The sequence below is a fragment of the Tenebrio molitor genome, chromosome 2 (genome assembly GCF_963966145.1).
Source record: "Tenebrio molitor chromosome 2, icTenMoli1.1, whole genome shotgun sequence".
Lineage (NCBI taxonomy): Eukaryota > Metazoa > Arthropoda > Insecta > Coleoptera > Tenebrionidae > Tenebrio > Tenebrio molitor.
In genome coordinates, this window is record NC_091047.1 from 20,239,823 (window position 1) to 20,252,638 (window position 12,816).

General features: G+C 36.7%; 1 protein-coding gene across 2 annotated transcripts in view; it reads right to left on the reverse strand.

The window, feature by feature from the left end:
- side-VI (sidestep VI) overlaps nt 1–12,816 on the reverse strand; it is a 279,349-nt gene that overhangs the window by 203,492 nt on the left and 63,041 nt on the right. The gene's annotated exons all lie outside the window — the stretch shown is intronic.

Genomic DNA, 12,816 nt, shown 5'->3' on the forward strand with positions numbered 1-12,816 from the left:
AAACAAATTTTTGAACTATTTGGATACGCAATACAAAAAAAAAAAACCATTTTAGCAGTTTTTGCAATTTTTGTTTATTCAAAAACTAATGGGTCGATTTTCATGAGATAAAGCTTGATGGAAAGAGAAAATTCCTGGTCGTGCTTTGAGTGATTCCATCACAATACCACGTCATAGAGCTGTTCAATAACGATAAATCTGCGGTGAGCATATCGTGCTGTAATGAGCTCGCCTCCTGTTTTATGGTCGTGTCTGTTCACATCTTATAATTTTTTATTTCCACCTTCTAAGTAAATGACAGTTTACAGGCATTTGTGGCAATTAAGTAAATGAGTAGTTACGGGTAGAGCCCTGTAATATTTTATGATGCTCATCAAAACATAATTAATCAAAACTAATTAAATGATTTTTGAAAAAGTTTATTATAAACATAAACAAATTTGACTATCAATTTTTGCAATTACATACGTTAATAATGCATTTTGATCCGTTTTCGAAAGTCGTTTTCATATCGCTCCTGGGATCGAATCAGTAGAGAACCGCACTTGCAGCGTTGGTAATTCCGTGGTTATTTTCTTGCACTTCAAGAAAATCGCCTTCAAAGTCTTCATCGAGCATTAAAGCCATTTTTTCTTTTTGCAACAATTTTCACAAAACTTCTGACAGTATTTTTGTTGTTTATCTCAACACCATGACTACGTAGGTATAATTGCCCCATCGCCTTTCATTACAAAATGTTTATAAACATAAATAACAATTAAAAACAATTAAAAAACGAAATTTAAAAGCTGAATGTGGAAATAAAATTTTGTGTGCAACTCTCTTAGCCATTATTCTTTACTAGGCTTACTGGCTTATGGAGACTCGTTCCTTACGTCACTCGTCCCACAAAATCCAGCGCGCACGTAAAGATTAATTTACTAAGCGCGTCACATAAATACTATTACGTTACGACAGAAGTTCATTTTTATTCTTACTTTATGGTGTGAGATATAATTAATTGTCTTATTTATTCTAATTTCTTAATTCTCAATTAGTCCAACGTGAGCAAAGCCGCAAGCTGAAACAAGTATGAGATAAAACAGTAAAAGCAATCATCTTCTCCCGTGTTTACCCCAATATCGGTAGCTTTATAGCTCCTATTCCCCACGATTTTTTAAATCGCTGATCTGCTGTTGTCAATTTGCTCAACTTGTCACAATTTATTTCTGTTGCATAAGTAGTCTCAAGTAAATGTTATCTACACCGACTTTGTAAACGTCTTCCATGATCTACGAGTTTTGGAGCACCTCAGAGGGTTTCGTTGTAGGTCCTTCAAAATTTTGTTGTTTATCAATAACTTGTCATAGTGCAAGGTTGTATCGTTTTATCGAAAAATATCTGATTTGTAACAATTATTAAAAAAATTACACCACCATTGCATGCAGACTATGTTGTGGTATTTATAACTGCTTTGGGGGCTATCAAAAGAATTCTACAAAGATTACTAAAGTATTTGTACTTAGAAACCCAGCACATAAACCCACGAAGCAGTTATCTTATATTTACATTTAGGTTACTTGCCATTAAAGCAAAAGAATTCAGTATTATTGGATACGTTCCTACAACTTGCTACCCAGAGTAGACCTGGTGGCACTGCATTCAGGCCGGATTAATTTAACACATGTATTTCAATAATTGAATTAAAGTAAGTTATCTTCATTATGTATAATAATCTACGTTGACACAGCCGTGTCTGAAATTTGCAAGTGGTTTTTTATTTCAAAAGCGAGTTGATTAATTTGATTGAAGCCACCCATAAATAATTGTGATTTTAGGAAATAATTAAATAGAAATTCAATTTTCAGTTTGAATATGGCGGTGTGTTTAGTGGAGTGGCTCCCTTTGAGAAAGAATTTAATGTTATCGGGCCAGTAAATCTGTCACCCCAAGAGGCGAATTGTATTGAAATTGTGAATTTATCATGAAGGATTTGGTATCATTTGTGTGTTTAAATGGCGGATTTATGCGGCGCGTGAAAGGAATAAGTACGATAAAAATCCGGAATAATTTCATTCCATTCGGTAATAAATTGAAAGTCTGTAAATTGAAAAGTTAAGTACGGCTTTTTATATGAAATACGTGACCACAATCGTTGAATGTAAAAAATTTAAGCCGTTTCCTGACCGGTCCTCGGCTTTTCTATATATCGAAAAGTCCAGCCTCAGAAATGACTAAAACATAAATCATGGCCCGGATTCGTGTGGATAATCGACAGTCGTATGTGACAGCTGAACATAATTCCGCAGAAGGACCAAGCTCCGAAATCCCCAGAGAAAAAGCTCAAAACCGAATGCAAAAGCGTAGCACGAGATATGTATAAAACTTGTTCTCGACGACTCGAGATTTATTTTACAACTTTTGCCTCGATCATGTACAAAACAAAGAAAAATGGTGGCCGTTTCGCCGCGAGTACATTGTCTTCCACCAGCCATTTTTATTAATAACAGAATGCGGCGCACAAAGAATTCTGACGTTTGCATCACAATAAATTATTATCAAAACGAATGCCCGCTGAGCTTTTGTGTCAGCTTTGATGTCTTAATTGCATTATGGCAACGTGGCGACCCTTCTTTGCCCAACACATAAAAGCAGTAATGGACAACACCAACAACTAGGGATGAAAATTGCACCTCTGGGTGTAGCGTTCTCGACACCTGCATAGGGTAAACACGTTGCAAGGGTGAAAAATTATCAGTCATTATTATCATTACTATTAATATTAATTCAGAGGGCGCACAATGTCGAAAGCAAATTTAGCTTGATTTAAACTTGGTAATTTTAGCAAAATATTTGTGAAAACTTTCGAACAGCGCCTCATCTCGTGGGCGGCTATATTGGCTGTTCTCAAATACCTGAAAATGAATCTCTTTTATACGGTCGGTTGTTTCCTTTGTTTTGGCTGGTTCGCGGATAAAAGTGAGGTTCTCGTCTGAAAAATTTTATTTAAAACAAGTCATAAATTTAATATAAGGAATTCAGGACGAGCAGTTCCTCAGGATTAAGAGTCCCGACCCACGTAAAAATTCTCACTTTGTTCCGAGCTTCATAAGACTATATTACGACAACAGGGATTCGTTGCACTGTTGCAACTTATCCAGACCAACACAACTAATTTTCCGGTTTATGACGCTTTTTATACATTCCCCGCCGTGAATTTTTTAGGGTGAATTCGACGACACTGGTCCGGGCATTGTCGTAAACAATTCCGGTCTCTCCCCGCAAACGATGGTCCTTCGCTGTACACATATTGACACAACGTCGATGGCTGGTTTTGTCGATAAAACATTTCAAAGGAATTAACCGCACCACAAAAGAGCAGTTGTGCTAACCACCGTCTTTGTATTTGCTGCCACTAACGAATCATCTCTATTTATTTCCGTTCATGAAAAATGCTCACGACTCGACTGAAGTGGAAACGGAAAACTTGAGAACAGTATTACGCCATACAAGAAAAATTACAATTTTGCGTGCTTCGCCTTGTTACAAATTTACGAAAATGGGTAAAAACAGGAGTGCGAGAGATATGGGCGAGTAATTGCTTTTTTGCCCAACCTGCGTTTACCTTTGTGAATTAGGAAAACTTGCTCCTGGTTTATGAAACGCGACTATCGTGTCCATTTTACTGAAAGTTCGAGTGCACCGAGTAAATTGCCTCGCTTTTATTTCCAAAAGTCAAGGCAAATCTAATAGAGATGCAAATGCGACTGATTCCAGGTCGGTTCTGATCCTGCCCTTCCGGCAACAATTAATCCAGACGAAGGTTTTCTTTGAGAGAAGGATTCCGGGATTTCACAACTACTCATTCCTGGCTGCTATACAGAAAAGTACAAAGGAATGAAATTTTCACAAGTGCACCAAGATCCGTTGACGAGAAGCAATATTTAGAAGAAGATTTTTCTACGCACGAGTAGTCTGTGGTGTACCAGAAATTAATCTAAAACACTTTATCTGCCCTTAAAGCAAGGTTAGCCGTAAAAAGTAAATGTTTATGGCAATATGGAAACGTCCTTAATATTCTTTATGGTCGAATTTAAATGTAATAAAAAATGCGCAGGGTTGTGCTCTAAGCTGGCATGATTTGGGTCATTCCTGAGCCGTTAAAAAGACTGATCTCGGCTTTTATGCCTTCAAAATATTTATCTTATGTGAGGCATTGTGAGTTGTTTAAAATGAAACGTTTCATGTCGTTCACCGTGAGACATCTCAACTTGTTGAAGATGAAAAGTTCTGCCTTAAATGGCATAATAGGAGAGTCACATAGGGGCAAGGAAAAGGGAGATAGGCGTGCAGACGCTTAAACTGACAGCTAAACATCAGGCGTTCTATTATGGGCAATGTCCTTATTGATCGCGATATCTTTGTTGGAACGTTTCGTTTATCAAGGCTCTTAATTAAACACAATTGATGTGTTTTCATATATTCAGACGTCGCACGGCCAACAAATACTGAAACATATGTTGGATATGCAAAAGTTGTCATTTCGAAATCAATAAGGTAAAATCGGGTCGTGGCGGTGGCTTTAAATAACTCCGACTGCCAACTAGTAAGTACGCGAGTGACTGTTCAAAGAGTCGAGGGAAAGTTAATTATTTAATTTTTCGATAAATATCTAATGTGATTTATTCTCGTTATCCTAATTTAAATCTGTGGCTTTGAAATAACTATGGGAGTACAGTTTTCAGTGAGTGTCAAGACAACTTTTACGTAATTTGACTTGAACGCGACAGAACGTCCACTATTTTATTCATTTGCTTCAATATTTAATAAATTTAAAATGTGAGCCGAACAATTCGTTTTTCTCTTTCGCTTTTGCGACGGCCGCGATTCCCTTGGAATTCGTCCTATTAATTTGAAGGAATCCTTGCTAATTTGTAAACCGCATTTTTCTTACCAGTATCTCTTAATAGATTACCTCATTAAACAGATGCCAGGACAATGAATTCCTTTTCTTTTCTCGGTCGTCGTCGGAGCCAGGACCGGCCTTCGCTCATCTTTGTTTCAAGTGTGTCGGCCCATTATGAGGGGCGCTGAGTAAGTGTCAGCGTAATAACAGGAATACCATCCCTTTACGCCGGCCGCAAAGCACCCGGGGAGCGGGGCCGTCGTGACCACACGGGGGTTCCCGCCGTAAACGACGGCATTGTCGCGCGAATGGGAGGCGTCACAGATGGGGTAACGTGAATAACGGACTGAACCCATGCGGAAGATGAAACATAAAGTATAATTGAAATGCGAGGAGGCGACACATTGTCGGAGGCAACACACGGGTGCGGTACTTCGACAATTGTTGCCGCTACACGGTGCGTTGCCAGTTAGCATGCTTTCCTGCTACATATTAAAGTCGGGACTGCTAAAGTATCCTTAACAATGGTCGTATACGTAACATAGCGGATGATCAAAAATTTGCGAGACCCTCCGCCATCAAATAAATATTCAACAAGATGTTCATCTCTTCCGTTCCAAAATTTTTCAGAAAATTCCTTAACAATTTCACAGATAGTTCAATAAGTTGGTCATTGGTTTTAGCACCATCATATGATGAGATAAAACACATAAAATAATTATTAAAACAATTTTTGTAAAAAAAATATACTTACTGTAACACCTGCACGTAGTGTAATTAAATTTCTTTCCTGTTAAATAATATGTATGTATTTACTGTTAAGTAATGACATTAATTAGCCACGGCCTTGAACAACGACTCATATACTCCACGCATTATACTCGCGTATAATGTCTATTACCCGTTCGAATGATTTCGTAATCTTCAAAAGTAATAGCTGGCATTACACACTCTTTAAATAATATACTATAACTTAACAAATTATATTGTTTAAACACGAAAGTGCTCGAAAAAATAACAATCGATGATATTTAACTCAACAACCAACAAATTGTTCATTCACTACAAATATAATTTTTTTCCTGTCTTCTGTAAGTTTCTCGATGCTAGTTTCACGCAAGAGCGTAGTAATAACAAGAGAATTTCCAATTAGTTGTGTAAAGTTCTGATTAATGAACTAATCAATCAAAACTTTTCATATAAATTTTATAACAAATACAACAAATTGATGGGCGTTCCAATTATTAATAGAGATAGAGGCTTCTGGCACGATATGCAAATAATAATGTTCTGTATTTGTTTTGGTCTTTTAGCGTGTTGAGTAAATAGACAAACTATAATTATGATGTCAAATTTATTTGAAAGAGTGAGCCACTTGCAGTGTCACTTTTCCACCTCGATACACGGAAGTCAAACACGCCCACTATACACTTGATATTTGCTTTGTCCCGATATGGATTTTCATCCCTGAGCCTGACAGTCTAGCACAATTAATCCCCACACTCGTACAACGAAATTTCAGCCACCAAGTGTTTGACTTGGCCCGTATTTCTCCGGAGGGGTTTTTTCCTCTAATAGATTTTTGCTGTGCCACATTCAATGAAGCGCCACTGTAAAAACACCCTATACATCATGATCCGGGGCATTATAAATAGCTTAAAATTCACTCGGCACCGGGACGTCGCTCCGATCTCTTCATTATCCATCATGAAAAACGACAAGTTTGGGCTTCTGGGAAGTGTATGAAGTTAGATCGTATCCGCAGAAATTGGTGTCAAATTTGTGTCAATCACCGTGTTCTGTTTGTATCTAACTTATTTATTGGAAAAAGTTTTAATCCAACTCGGAAAACATTTACCTAATGGTGAGAGACAGAAGGACGACGGCTCGAAGCGAGGAGCGTCCTTTTAAATGAACTTCACAGCTTATTTTCAGATATATCTGGATTCGTAAAGGGGTCATGAAAAGGGTTTTTAACGACGTACACCAAACTGAACGCTCAAGCAGATTGTGGTATTATTCTTTTCAGATATTTGCGAAGAGGCACTAGATATTTAGTGTGTCCTAATTGTCTCACACAATTGACAACTCTTGTCAGAAAATATTTTTCTCTTCATCTCACGATTCTCAAAGAACAAAACAATTAAAATAGAAACTATTCTCTCAAAAACTTCGTAAGTGTTTATTTATCTGGGTAATATTCATCTAAAACAAGTATTTCCACACGTTAAGAGGAAATAGAAAAAAGATTACAAAATAGTTTCTTTCGAATTCTCAGCCTGAAGAAGATTCTTCAATCGTTAGATTTAGTGCTAATACGGAACGAGTTTTTCTGTTTTCAAGAAGAGGTAGAATTTGTACCACATTATTCTGAAACTGTGATTGTTAAAAACAATCTTGTTGACGAAGGCGAAAAAAACCAACCCTAGATTATGCTGCACATACACTATAAGGGAATTGAAGGGGCAGTTGATACAAGGGATTAGATGACACGGCACTACTCTTGTGTACGTGCCACAAGAAGATGACCCTTTACATTGTTTGAGGAAATAAACTGCCTAAGCTGACAAATACTTGATGACCAACGACGAGAATAAACTTAAAATTGCAGATCCAGACTACGGTGGCATTTTCAAAAAGACTGTGCTGAGTTATCTTGTTATTCATAAATAAATATGAAATGGAATAAACAGTGTAGCATTAAAAAAAAAATAAAGACCAAAATGACAAACCCGTTTCTTTTCTTTTAGACCAATATTCTATCTCTACAGTTTCCGAAAACGTTCTAAAAATAGTAGCAAAATAAGTACTGATTGGTAAAAAGTATGAAAACAGTAAAATATCTTGAAAACTGTTTATCGGAATTTTTTGAAATTTGGTACACAATTAGGGGAAGTTAAGTTCTATTGCTTGGAATGTTTACAATTGTATATCCTCATTTGTTTTTGAGATAGGTATAATAAACATATATCAATATATTTTTCTGCTTCCCTAACTGTAAAACACACCTTTACCTTTCAATTTAGGTGAAGGTAGCTGCGATTTACCGACGAATGTTGTAAATTTTTGGGGGAATGCGGTAGCACGCACGGTTAATTTACTCTTTTTACAGTTACTTTAAAATTGTTCATACATGTAATATTTTTCCAATATATTTTTTTTTTAATTTTTATTGACTAACAAATAATCATAATCATAATAAGGAAAATACAACCTATCGGGTTGGGAGCTCTGTGTTTGACATTTGTTATTTAATAAAAATCTGCAAAAGTGAAAAATAAAACATTTGGTCAGCCGAAAAGTCTAATACAAATTTGGTACGGTAGGTACTTTACACCGCTCCAAGAAATTAGACACTCGTCTTCGCCTCATACCTGAAACCTTGTTTTCGCGCTGTAAAATTCCCTCAACACTAGGAGTACTGCACATAAAGTTTTGTAAATGGTAAAAATACAGTAAGCTACGTGCTGCATTTAATTTTATTGTATTCGAAATATGCACCAAGTACGACTATCTCTATCATACACGTTAAGAAATATTTTCAACAATAAATATGTGTGATCCAGTGGGGTTTGTTAATATATTTGCTCATATCTCGTGGTAAATAATGTCAATTAATATTGCACACATTATTTTAAAAAATTATAAATAAATAAGAAAGCTCTAGTGATATCTGGAATTATTCCTGCGAAATGCACGAAAAGGCGTCGAGAAACCCAATTTTCAGTACGTTACTACTAGTCAATAATGGAATTATGCCAACCCCACAACATGTGTCGGGCAACCCTAATTTGTTTTGTCGTTATTGTGTTCGCGCCATATAATCTGAAAACCTTGCCAACTGTACCACTTGCATATTTGTAACGTAACCGTAATATTTTTCTCTCTATCTTACTATTTACAGCCAGAATTTTAAATATTCTAGCTCCAAGCAAGTTGATGGCCTTTAATTAAACGAGTAAAACAGGAAAACATTCTAATCACGTAAAACCTCATGATATGTTTGAACAGCTATAGCTAGAAATGCCATTAATGTCAATTCTTCTGGATGCAGCTAAAACACTGTCTCGTGCAGCATCACTGACATTACTTTCTGACGTGTCAAAATATATGGCTCGATCCGTTCCAATCCGGGGTGGCGGTCATTATTGGGTTATAATGATACGACAAAGGGTATTTACCCTCTAAGGGCACCATATGCGTTTTATAATGGGTAGCTCTTTGACTTGTGATTTATGCGATGGTAAGGGCCTGGATATCCGTGTCATATGCAGAAATTCATGTCGCATATAAACTATAAAATCCCCGAGGAGTATCGCATCTGTTCGCTAGTGCAGAAAAATATTCGTTTCAGATAATTCCAGCCCCGAACTAATCGACCTCAAGGGCCGGATTTTAATCACGGCTCCGGCGTCTTCTGGGATATTTGTGCTGTTATTTTGGAGATTAATTTCATCATGTCGGCAGTCGTCGCCGAATTGAGCAGATTTCGTCCGTTTATTTATTCGGCAATTTATAAGATAAAACTGCGGTCTTTAAAACGTCGCACGATATCATTCGTGATGTAGTCATGAATTTTGCAGCATTGTTCTCGCGTTTAGTCGAGGATTGGAAACTTTTGCCCCGTATTGTTTCGGCTCGAATGAAACGTCGTCCTAAAAATTCACCAACTGTTACGTTTTATTTATTCGCTGTCAAAAACAAAAACGTGAAACTACGACCCAACAAAAATTCCGGATACATTTTTCTAGGCTTCGTTCCGGTTTAATTTATCAAAAATGTATGAGGTGCACGGCCGGGGTTCTTCAGCCGGGAGAGGAGGGAGGTCTTTTTGAAATCAGTCAAATTTCCATATAAATCAATCACTGCTGAATACAACAGACGTTCTCCTATGCAGATGGGCATATACATGGCGCGATTTATCTTCAATGTATTTAAATAAAGCAAGTCGTCCGTGAGATTCCATCAAGTTCCAGGATGCTCGCTAGCAAGCCGAGCGCGAAAATTACTACAGTATCTGCAAGGATAAGGCCAACTCGATAGACTTGTTTCATCTTCAACTTTCCTATCTGTCCTGTCATAGGCTCGATACATATTTGCCCTCTTCGTCCACTTTGATGACGAGTTATTCGGTCAATGACGGCAAAATTAAATAGGACAAACCACAAAATCCGCAAAATAAAAATAGTAAAATCGTAGGGATTTAAAAACGTTTTGAAAATCCATTTACAAGTCTTTGTCTACTCCGTTTTTATTGGCATGACTGACAAGATAATGTGATGCTACGTATCTCATCTCACTCCTGGACAAATAGGTTATCCACCAACAAAATTTTCCTCGAAATCGGATCAGTATTTGAGGCTACAGAGGTAAACTAACAGACAAAAAAATATACGTTACACCCAAATACATTATCTCTCTTCCTTCGCTAGTCGGGGAAAAATTGAAAGCTTTTAGTTTGCTTTATGGATTTTTTATAACGTAAAATTGAAGCCCCAGGATGATGACTGTACAGAACAACGAACAATGAGGAGAGGTTTCAAATTTGTGTGGTTAATTTACTGTACCTTATTTTGGCCGCGTAGATTTTGCTACCATGAATGACGCTTTCCCAATGCCGAATAACGTTCTTTTATTTCGCCGTCAATGATTTATTGAATGTCAAATTAGCTTCAAAAGAAAGAAAGGATTCATATTAGAAGATTTATCGAAGAAAGCAGTGATGAAAATATCATGTATGACATTTTGAAGAAAGACACGTGGAAGAAAGAGCAAGTTTGAATGCAAAATTGTTGCAATAACTTAAACGGTTTAGAGAACTCGAAAAAACACGAATAGGTATTTTATTTTGGGCAACGAGTTATTTTAGTTTAGGCAAATTAGAGACACACGCTCATAATTTATTATGCGAACGATTTTTCGACAACTGTAGTAACGGGTGTTCATTTAAATTTATTCTCAAAGTAGGCGCTGAAGAGTCAATTGTGAACGCACCACGGATTACAGACCACGGATCAGATATTTAAATCTAACCTCACTTTTTACGTTGCAGACTGAGGAATGGTGCGTTCACAATCGACTACTTTCAGAATAAATTTAAATAAACATCCGATAAATCGTAAAATAATTTCCTAGGTCTATTTTTCCTGGTGTCTGTTTGATATATTCTTTTTCGTGGTTATTAGCTGACAATAATCAACAAATTTATTAAAAGCAGAAGTTAAATAATAATAAAGCTCTGGCAGTAAACAAATGAGCTTTATAGCATCATTTAAAACGGGCATATTGGGAAAAACTAAATCAATTTAAACTTTAATTCCAGGGGAAAATACCAATTCATTCGATTAAACCAAAAAAATTCATGCTTTTTACAAAGAATATAAAAAGCAAGCAAAAACGTGTTTGATACCTTGAATCTTGAATGAATAAAGTCATTAAAGATAAAAGGTGTTGTCTAATTAGTTTTCTACTTAAAATAAAATGTACAACGTGTCTTATCCCATTCGTTTTAATTGAGTTTTTTTTAATGTAGTAGAATTTGTGTTTGTAAGAGCAAAACCTTTCCAGCAAAATTGAAACTTGCAAGCGTTCATTGTAAACACCCTCTACCTCGACGCTTTTAATTCCGAGACTGCATCATATGAATCTCCTCGGATCATCCCCACAGAGTCCTGCGAACTGAAGCGTGGACGGCTTTCCTGAAAAGGAAGCAATACTATTTCTCGCCTGCATAGATTTGAAGAGAAGAGACTGAACTGCATGTCAAAGTAATATTTATGACGGCGGTGGTTCGCAGACCGGTAGCAGATCTCTTGCCTGCGGCTGCTTTCAGAATTATATTCATCTCATACATCATTCTAGCCTTCTTATCCCATACATAAATGGCGAAAACCGTTGCGCCTGATTTATAAACATCGGACTTATTCCGGCCATCGGGCAAAACAGGGTCGGACTAATTAATCGAGCGACCGACGGTAAATAATAAAATTTCATTTTCCTATTGAAATGCAGCCGCAATGCCACGCTCGATTTTCAACAAAAACGCTAATTCTAATTATACGCGTACGTCCAAATCGAAAATTCCGACTGCTGAATATTAAACAGTCGGTACAACATTTTGGAGCTTCGGCTAAATTAAAAATAATATTTTTGGTATGGCGGCTCTTTTAAAAGCTCCATTATATTCATCAGGTATAAAGATAAAAGCCTGCAGAGCGATGAAAATTTTAAATGCTTTTAAACGTGCACGTATCTATAAACAAAGAGTATTTTATTATGTTCCATTTGCACAAATAAAATCGTGTTTAACAATGCACATGTTTTAACAGCGTGCGGTTTTTATTGGTCGCTGTTCTTTTTTTGGCGATCACGCGCGATGACGGACAAATCAAATTGACAGCCTCGCATTTTAACTGTTAAAAAAATATTTAACTGTAGGTAGTACAAGGGGTGGGCTTGGACGGCCCTAGTTATTGTACGATTTGTTTGTTTTATTGGATTGTGTACAAGCTTTTTGTCATTTCAGTGTTGTCAGACATGAATTCTAAACAGCCTGATTTATTTGGACAACCCAATTTTTAATGGACACAGAGCAAACTACATCTGATATTATCAGTTCACTAAAAAACGTTGCCAACAAATTAATTTGCTTTGGTCCCAAATTTTATTGGTACATATTTACAAATGACGAAAAATAGTCTGTTTATGTTATTGAAGTTCCACCGGAGCACCCATTTAAACACTGACTGCAGCGAATGTTGCTTAATCTCACCGATCGAATGGTGACAACGGTGACAATTGGGCCGCTTATTATTATTAGATATTATATTCTAACCCACGCCACAACGGTGACACCGCACTCAGGCAGGATTAAATTCTCATTACGCATATTATAAAAACTAGAGTCTGCCCATTTATTACCCTTACTATTA